This window comes from Salmo salar, chromosome 09, assembly GCF_965601325.2.
Source record: "Salmo salar chromosome 09, fSalSal1, whole genome shotgun sequence".
NCBI classification, from domain to species: domain Eukaryota; kingdom Metazoa; phylum Chordata; class Actinopteri; order Salmoniformes; family Salmonidae; genus Salmo; species Salmo salar.
In genome coordinates, this window is record NC_138299.1 from 84,245,172 (window position 1) to 84,255,270 (window position 10,099).

Here is a 10,099-nt window from a genome sequence, read left to right on the forward strand (position 1 = left end):
GCAAGCCTCACCCTTTTTCCTCCAAACATAATGATGGTCATTATGGCCAAACAATTCTATACTATTTTTTCTATCTCTAGGAGACGGAACGCGTCACCTTCCTGAGTGGTATGACGGCTACGTGGTCTCATGGTGTATATACTTGCGTACTATTGTTTTGTACAGATGAACGTGGTACCGTCAGGCGTTTGGAAATTTCTCCCAAGGATGAACCAGACTTGTGGAGGTCTACAAATCTTTTTCTGAGGTCTTGGCAAAGAGTCACTGAGTTTGAAGGTAGGCCTTGAAATACATCCACAGGTACACATCCAATTGACTCACATGATGTCACGAAGCTTCTAAAGCCATGACAACATTTTCTGGAATTTTCCAAGCTGTTTAATGGCGCAGTCAACTTAGTATGTAAACTTCTGAACCACTAGAATTGTGATACAGTGAATTATAAGTGAAATAATCTGTCTGTAAACAATTGTTGGAAAAATTACTTGTGTCATGCACAAAGAAGAAGTCCTAACCGACTTGCCAAAACTATAGTTTGTTAACAAGAAATGTGTGGAGTGGTTGAAAAACAAGTTATAATGACTCCAACCTAAGTGTATGTAAACTTCTGACTTCAACAGTATATGGCTCTGTTTCTCATCAAAGCATGTCAGAGCAAGATGATGGTGGTAAAGCAGGATTAAACACATAGGTATTGACAACCACTCTAACTGGATTAAGCACATAGGCATTAACAATCACTTTAACTGGATGAAACACATAGGCAGGCAATACCAATCACTCTAACTGAATTAAACACATAGGCAGGCATGAATAATCACTCAAACTGGATTAAACACATAGGCAGGAATTAGAAATCATTCTAAATGGATTAAACACATAGGCAGGCATGAACAATCACTCTAACTGGATTAAACACATAGGCAGGCATGAACAATTACTCTAACTGGATTAAACACATAGGCTTTGACAATCACTATAACTGGACTAAACACATAGACATTGACAATCATTCTAACTGTATACATACATAGACATTAAAAATCACTCAAAATGGATTAAACACATAGATTGTCATCAACAATCACTCTAACTGGATTAAAAACATAGACATTAACAATCAATCTAATTTGATTAAACAAATAGGCATTAACATTCACTATGACTGGATTAAGCACATAGGCATTAACAATCACTCTAACTGGACTATACACACAGGCATTAACAATCACTCTAACTGGATTAAACACATAGGCAGGCAATAACAATCACTCTAACTGGATTAAACACATAGGCATTAACAATCACTCTAACTGGATTAAACACATAGGCAGGCAATAACAATCACTATAACTGGATTAAACACATAGGCATTAACAATCACTAACTGGATTAAACACATAGGCAGGCAATAACTATCACTATAACTGGATTAAACACATAGGCAGGAATTAGCAATCACTCTAACTGGATTAAACACATAGGCAGGCATGAACAATTACTCTAACTGCATTAAACAAATAGGCATTAACAAAACCTCTAAATGGATTAAAGACATAGGCATTAACAATCACTATATTTTGATTAAATACATAGGCAGGCATTAGCATTGCCTTCAACTTGATTAAACACATAGGCATTGACAATCACTCTAATTGCATTAAACACATAGGCATTGGCAATCACTCTAACTGTATTAAACACATAGACACTAACAATCACTCTATCTGGATGAAACACATAGGCATGAACTGTTATGAGTGTGTATCGGAGGCGAAGTCAGGTGCAGGAGAGCAGAGTGTAGTGAACAGGCACACTTTTTATTCCGGTCAAAATGACATCACAAACTAACAATAAATGTGCCCAAAACACGGCACATAGACAAAAAGTAATGCGCGTAACAATATCCACAATATCAAAATACACGTAACACAAACAATCCGACACAAAGACATGATGAGGAACAGAGGAATAAATACATATGAATTGATTGGGGAATGAAAACCAGGTATGCAGGGAACAAGACAAAACAAATGGATACATTAACAATCACTCTATCTGGATTAAACACATAGGCAGGCATGAACAATCACTATAAATGGATTAAATACATAGGCAGGCAATAGCAATCACTCTAACTGGATTAAACACATAGGCAGGCATGAACAATCAATCTAACTGGATTAAACACATAGGCATTAACAATCACTAACTGGATTAAACACATAGGCAGGCAATAACTATCACTTTAACTGGATTAAACACATAGGCAGGCATTAACAATCACTCTAAATGGATTAAACACATAGTCAGGCATTAACAATCTATCTAACTGGATTAAACACATAGGCATTAACAATCGATCTAACTGGATTAAACACATAGGCATTAACAATAACTCTAACTGGACTAAACACATAGGCAGTCATTAAAATCATTATAACTGATTTAAACACATAGGCATTAACAATCACTCTAACTGGATGAAACACATAGACATGAACAATCACTCTAACTGGATTAAACACATAGGCAGGCATAAACAATCACTCTAACTGGATGAAACACATAGGCAGGCATTAACAACAACTCTAACTGGACTAAACACATAGGCAATAACAATTACTCTACCTGGATTAAGTACATAGGCATTAATAATCACTTTAGCAGGACTAAACACATAGGCATTGACAATCACTCAACTGCATTAAATACATAGGCATTAACAATCAGTCTCACTGGACTAAACACATAGGCATTGACAATCACTGTAACTGGATTAAACACATAGGCATTAACAATCACTCTAACTGGATTAAACACATTTACAATCACTAGTCATTAACAATCACTAACAGTCATTAACAATCACTAACTGGATTAAAGCCATTCTGGGTTGTTACAAACTCCCACAAACTCCCACAAATGTCCAGCATTGCACAGTGTGAGGGCAAATGGATAAAATTAATATAAATGAACTTCAGAGTCAAATAATCTCCTGCATATTCTTCCAATACTCCACACTCTAATATGTAACTTAGATCTTGATGTTTTCATACAAAGTGCTGTTGCGTCATCTTAGCTGTATTGTTCATGTTATTGTGCAAAGAGTGATTGCTTTGACATTTTGGGGTGGGGGCAGGAGATGTTTTGGCTCTCCGAGAATTTCTGTGATTGGAATCAAATGTTGAAATGTGATCCCTGGATTGGTTCACTGGAAAAGAGCTTTTCTCCAGTGATTAAACAGGAACTCTGTGGTCTGGACAGGATTCACTATGGCGACTTGATATACAGTATTTTGCTCACACAATAACACTAACAATGTGTTACATGTTACGTTTACTTAAGCCAAAGAGACAACCAACCGGATGATGCTACCAGAAACAACTTGATGATGCTATCAGATACAACTGGATGATCCTACCAGAAACAACTTGATGATGCTACCAGAAACAACTGGATGATGCTACCAGAAACAACTTGATGATGCTACCAGAAACAACTTGATGATGCTACCAGAAACAACTTGATGATGCTACCAGAAACAACTTGATGATGCTACCAGAAACAACTTGATGATGCTACCAGAAACAACTGGATGATGCTACCAGAAACAACTTGATGATGCTACCAGAAACAACTGGATGATGCTACCAGAAACAACTGGATGATGCTACCAGAAACAACTTGATGATGCTACCAGAAACAACTGGATGATGCTACCAGAAACAACTTGATGATGCTACCAGAAACAACTGGATGATGCTACCAGAAACAACTTGATGATGCTACCAGAAACAACTGGATGATGCTACCAGAAACAACTTGATGATGCTACCAGAAACAACTGGATGATGCTACCAGAAACAACTTGATGATGCTACCAGAAACAACTGGATGATGCTACCAGAAACAACTTGATGATGCTACCAGAAACAACTGGATGATGCTACCAGAAACAACTGGATGATGCTACCAGAAACAACTTGATGATGCTACCAGAAACAACTTGCTACCAGAAACAACTTGATGATGCTACCAGAAACAACTTGCTACCAGAAACAACTTGATGATGCTACCAGAAACAACTTGCTACCAGAAACAACTGGATGATGCTACCAGAAACAACTTGATGATGCTACCAGAAACAACTGGATTATGCTACCAGAAACAACTGGATGATGCTACCAGAAACAACTGGATGATGCTACCAGAAACAACTGGATGATGCTACCAGAAACAACTGGATGATGCTACCAGAAACAACTGGTTGGTGCTACCAGAAACAACTGGATGATGCTACCAGAAACAACTTGATGATGCTACCAGAAACAACTTGATGATGCTATCAGAAACAACCGGATGATGCTACCAGAAACAACTGGATGATGCTACCAGAAACAACTTGATGATGCTATCAGAAACAACTGGATGATGCTATCAGAAACAACTGGATGATCCTACCAGAAACAACTGGATGATGCTACCAGAAACAACTGGATGATGCTACCAGAAACAACTGGATGATCCTACCAGAAACAACTGGATGATGCTACCAGAAACAACTGGATGATCCTACCAGAAACAACTTGCTACCAGAAACATCTCTCTCTCCCTCCCTCTCTCCCTCTCTCCCTCTCTCTCTCCTCCCTCCCTCCCTCCCTCCCTCCCTCCCTCCCTCCCTCCCTCCCTCCCTCCCTCCCCACATGCACATATTGGCTTTTCGCTCTCTCTTGGCTGTCATGCCTTCAGCATGTGCATTTGACATATTGTTTTGGAGAATGGCTGCAGGCCTTTTCCTCTGTGGCCTATCACTTGACTCTGGTGCAGAGGTTCAGCATGCCAGTCAATTTCTCTCCGATCAACAAACCGTCCCCCAGCTCTTCAGACACTTACTGTCCCGTAATCTTTAGCTGTCACTTTCTGAGTAGGTGAAAATATGGGACAGAGAGAGAGAAAGAGAGGGAGAGAGAGAGAACGAGAGAGAGAGTATGGACAAAGGGGTACATTGCTAATTGGACACCACAGATCCAGTTCCAAAGTGCATCACAGGCTTAATTGTTATTATCCAATTATGACGGTGTGTTGTGACTGGTAAGGTGAATAGGGGTGCCATTAAAACTTGTCAGTGGTTAAGCAGTACTGAAGGTTCCGTCAAAGGTATGATGTTCTCACACGCCTCCCTAATAAATCTGAATCCTTATTAATTGACGAACTGTCACAACAGCTGTGAGGAAGATTTAATTGGGTGCAGGGAAGTCATGCTGTAATGGAAACCTCTGGGACCTGCTGGCAAAAAGTATTTGCTATTGGCAGGTGGTCTATCAGCATAGGCTACTTCTCTCCTGTAAGTCATTAGTCATTCTGATTGATAAGAAGTGTGGAGTAAATAAACAAACTTATGAACGATAAGGTATATGCAAAAGGCCACTGTTTCTGGGGATATCTGTGATTTTAGCATGTAAATCTTGGTGGGGTGAAAAAAAAAGTGGGATGCATGCCAGAAAGCCACAACACAACACAAAAAAATACATGAATTGCACTATAACGATGACAAACGGTGCCCACAAATTGTTAGGGCCTACATAAAGCTGTTCCATCAGAGTCCCAACAGCAGTCCCAACACCTGACCACTGCTGTGTCATGTCTTGACTATCATTAATGTGTTTGTCACATCCTGACCAGTATAAGGGGTTATTTGTTATTGTAGTTTGGTCAGGACGTAGCAGGGGTGTGTTTGTTTTGTGTTGTCGGGGTTTTTGGGTTGTGTTCTATGTTTTGTATTTCTATGTTCTATTTTCTAGTTTTTCTATTTCTATGTCTAGTTCATTGTTTTGACCTTCAATTGGAGGCAGCTGTTCCTCGTTAGTAGGGGTGTTTTTCGATGGGTTTTGTGGGTAGTTGTTTCCTGTTTAGTGTTTGTTGCACCTGACAGGACTGTTTTCATCATTCTTTTTGTTCAGTGTTCATTTTTATTTAATAAAGAAAAAATGAGCATTCACATTCCCGCTGTGTTTTGGTCCAATCCCTACGACACCCGTGACGGTTTGACTGTTATTTTATAAAATAATGACATACCATGTTCAATTATTATGCGATTAAGTTAATCATATAACAATTAATTAATTAGTAATCTGGGGCACCACGGGAAAAGTTACTTAACAAGTTATTATCTCCTGACTAATATTAAAAGATATAAATATCTCTTACATCAGTCACAGTCAATTCATGAATTCTTATTTACCTGACCGGTCTCATTCTGAATGTCGCAAAATTCTTGGATATCTGCATGATTCCTAGCATAAATTATGAATCAGCGATATTCAAATTGGCTTAATTATTTATTTACTAACTAACTAATCATACAGAAATACATGAACACACACACACACACGGTATAGTTATTGGTTTCTAACACAATGCAATGGAAGGCCCCTAGTGGACTAAACCGATATGACGGCTTGTTACACAAAATGGCGGATTCAAAAGAGAGGGAAAGGGAGAGACAAAAAAGAATTCCACTATTGTACATACAGCTGATAACTATGCTCATGGAAATGCAACACTTTGCACATGAATGGCCGTAGTGCTATCAGTAGCACTGTCAATACTGGACAAAAAAGTTTGCAAACAAGCACACACAGGCCACGAACAACAGCGTTGGTGAAAATAGACCAAATGATTAGGGTGAGGCACATGGGCTACTAACAGCTTACTACACAACATACACTTAGTATTACTTTCTTAGCTACAATATACATATATCTCCCTTGCATTTTACATCATTTATGAAGCAGCATGCAAGACATTTTTGGACTCACTTTGTGAAGGTGGCGTGGCGGTCCTTTGTGGGCAAATTTTGTCAAACTTTGTCCTCAAAGTCTTGCCTTTTCTGGATTTATGGTGGAAACTCAAAGAAAAGAAAACACACAGCCATTCCATTGAATAGCAGGCTAACGTTAGAGGTTGCTTTGCAATGCTTGCAGTTAGCCACCGATTCCTTACAAACCACTCATTGTTGAATTTGCGATTTCCAATTTGTGTAATCTTTATGGCCAATGAGCATTGTTAGGTTTAATCTATAATTTCTCTTCATTATTTCTCTTCATATGACAAGGACTAAAAATGATTTGCCAGTAGATTGTCGACTTGATTCATGATCAAGACTTTAAAAGTAAGATGTTGACATGATCATTCCAATCAAAGCTACTGTACATACAGTTGAAGTCGGAAGTTTACATACACTTAGGTTGAAGTCATTAAAACTCGTTTTTCAACTACTCCACAAATTTCTTGTTAACAAACTATAGTTTCAGCAAGTCGGTTAGGACAACTACTTTGTGCATGACACAAGTAATTTTTCCAACAATTGTTTACAGACAGATTATTTCACTTATAATTCACTGTATCACAATTCCAGTGGGTCAGAAGTTTACATACACTAAGTTGACTGTGCCTTTAAACAGCCTGGAAAATTCAAGAAAATTATGTCATGGCTTTAGAAGCTTCTGATAAGCTTCTGACATGATGCAGCACGGGGGTGGCAGCATCATGCTGTGGGGGTGCTTTGCTGCAGGAGGGACTGGTGCACTTCACAAAATAGATGGCATCATGAGGTAGGAAAATCATGTGGATATATTGAAGCCACATCTTAAGACATCAGTCAGAAAGTTAAAGCTTGGTTGCAAATGGGTCTTCCAAATGGACAATGACCCCAAGCATACTTCCAAAGTTGTGGCAAAATGGCTTAAGGACAACAAAGTCAAGGTATTAGAGTGGCCATCAGAAAGCCCTGACCTCAATCCTATACAACATTTGTGGGAAGAATAGAAAAAGCGTGTGCGAGCAAGGAGGCCTACAAACCTGAATCAGTTACACCAGCTCTATCAGGAGGAATGGGCCAAAATTCACCCAACGTATTGTGAGAAGCTTGTGGAAGGCTACCCGAAATGTTTGACCCAAGTTAAACAATTAAAGGCAATGCTACCAAATACTAATTGAGTGTATGTAAACTTCTGACCCACTGGGAATGTGATGAAAGAAATAAAAGCTGAAATAAATCATTCTCTCAACTATTATTCTGACATTTCACATTCTTAAAATAAAGTTGTGATCCTATCTGACCTAAAACAGGGATTTTATACTAGGATTAAATGTCAGGAATTATGAAAAACTGAGTTTAAATGTACTTGGCTAAGGTGTATGTAAACTTCTGACTTCAACTGTATGTATAGTTTTTTGTGTGCTCTAGGGCAACGATATCTAGATGGAATTTGTATTTGTGGTCCTGCTGACTAGACCTTTTTTGGAACACTTTTATTTTGGTCTTACTGAGATATATTGTCAGGGCTCACGTCTGACAGAATCTGTGCAGAAGATCTAGATGCTGCTGTAGGCCCTGTTTGGTTGGTGACAGAAGCACCAGACCATCAGCAAACAGTAGACATTTGACTTCAGATTCTAGTAGGGTGAGGCCGCGTGCTGCAGGCTGTTCTAGTGCCCTCGCCAACTCGTTGATATATATGCAGAAGAGGGTGGGGCTTATGATCCATCCCTGTCTCACCAAACGGCCCTGTGGAAAGAAATGTGTGTGTTTTTAATTTTAACCTCAGACTTGTTATTTGTGTATTCATTTATAGCAGACCCTCATGTCAAATTGAGTCGAAGGCTTTTTTAAAAATCAACATAGCATGAGAACACTGCCTTTGTTTTGGTTTGTTTGTTTGTCAATAGGGGTGTGCAGGGTGAATACGTGGTCTGTTGTACGGTCATTTGGTAAAAGCCAATTTGTCATTTGCTCAGTACATTGTTTTCACTGAGGAAATGCACTGCTGTTAATGATAATGCAGAGGATTTCGCCAAGGTTGCTGTTGACGCATATCCAACTGTAGTTATTGGGGTAAAATTTGTCTCCACTTTTGTGGATTGGGGTGATCAGTCCTTGGTTCCAAATATTGGGGAAGATGCCAGAGCTGAGGATGATGTTAAAGAGTTTAGGTATAGCCAATTTAAATTTGATGTCTGGATATTTTAACATTTCATTGAGGATACCATAACAACCACAGGCCTTTTTGGGTTGGAGGGTTTTTATTTTGTCCTGTAGTTCATTCAAGATAATTTGAGAATCCAGTGGGTTCTGGAAGTCTTTAATAGTTGATTCTAAGATTTGTATTTGATCATGTATATGTTTTTGCTCTTTGTTCTTTGTTATAGAGCAAAAAAGATTGGAGAAGTGGTTTACCGATACATATCCATTTTGGGTAGATAACTCTTTGTGTTGTTGTTTGTTTAGTGGCGTACTGCGTTAGCATCGAATAGCCCCCGTGATATACAACTTTTCAGAGAAGTTAGGAACCAATATACACAAGCAGTTAGGATAGCAAAGGCTAGCTTTTTCAAACAGAAATTTGCTTCCTGTAGCACAAACTCCAAAAAGTTCTGGGACACTGTAACGTCCACGGAGAATAAGAGCATCTCCTCCCAGCTGCCCACTGCACTGAGGCTAGGAAACACTGTCACCACTGATAAAACCACGATAATTGAGAATTTCAATAATAATTTTTCTACAGCTGGCCATGCTTTCCACCTGGCTACCCCTACCCCGGTCAACAGCCCTCCACCCCCCACAGCAACTTGTCCAAACCTCCCCATTTCTCCTTCACCGAAATTCAGATAGCTGATGTTCTGAAAGAGTTGCAAAATCTGGACCCCTACAAATCAGCTGGGCTAGACAATCCGGACCCTCTCTTTCTAAAATTATCCGCCGCAATTGTTGCAGCCCCTATTACTAGCCTGTTCAACATCTCTTTCATATCGTCTGAGATCCCCAAACATTGGAAAGCTGCCGCGGTCATCCCCCCTCTTCAAAGGGGGAGACACTCTAGACCCAAACTGTTACAGACCAATATCTATCCTACCCTGCCATTCTAAGGTCTTCGAAAGCCAAGTTAACAAACAGATCACCGAACTTTTCGAATCCCAATTTACCTTCTTTGCTATGCAATCTGGTTTCCGAGCTGGTCATGGGTGCACCTCAGCCACGCTCAAGGTCCTAAACAATATCATAACCGCCATCGATAAAAGACAATACTGTGCAGCC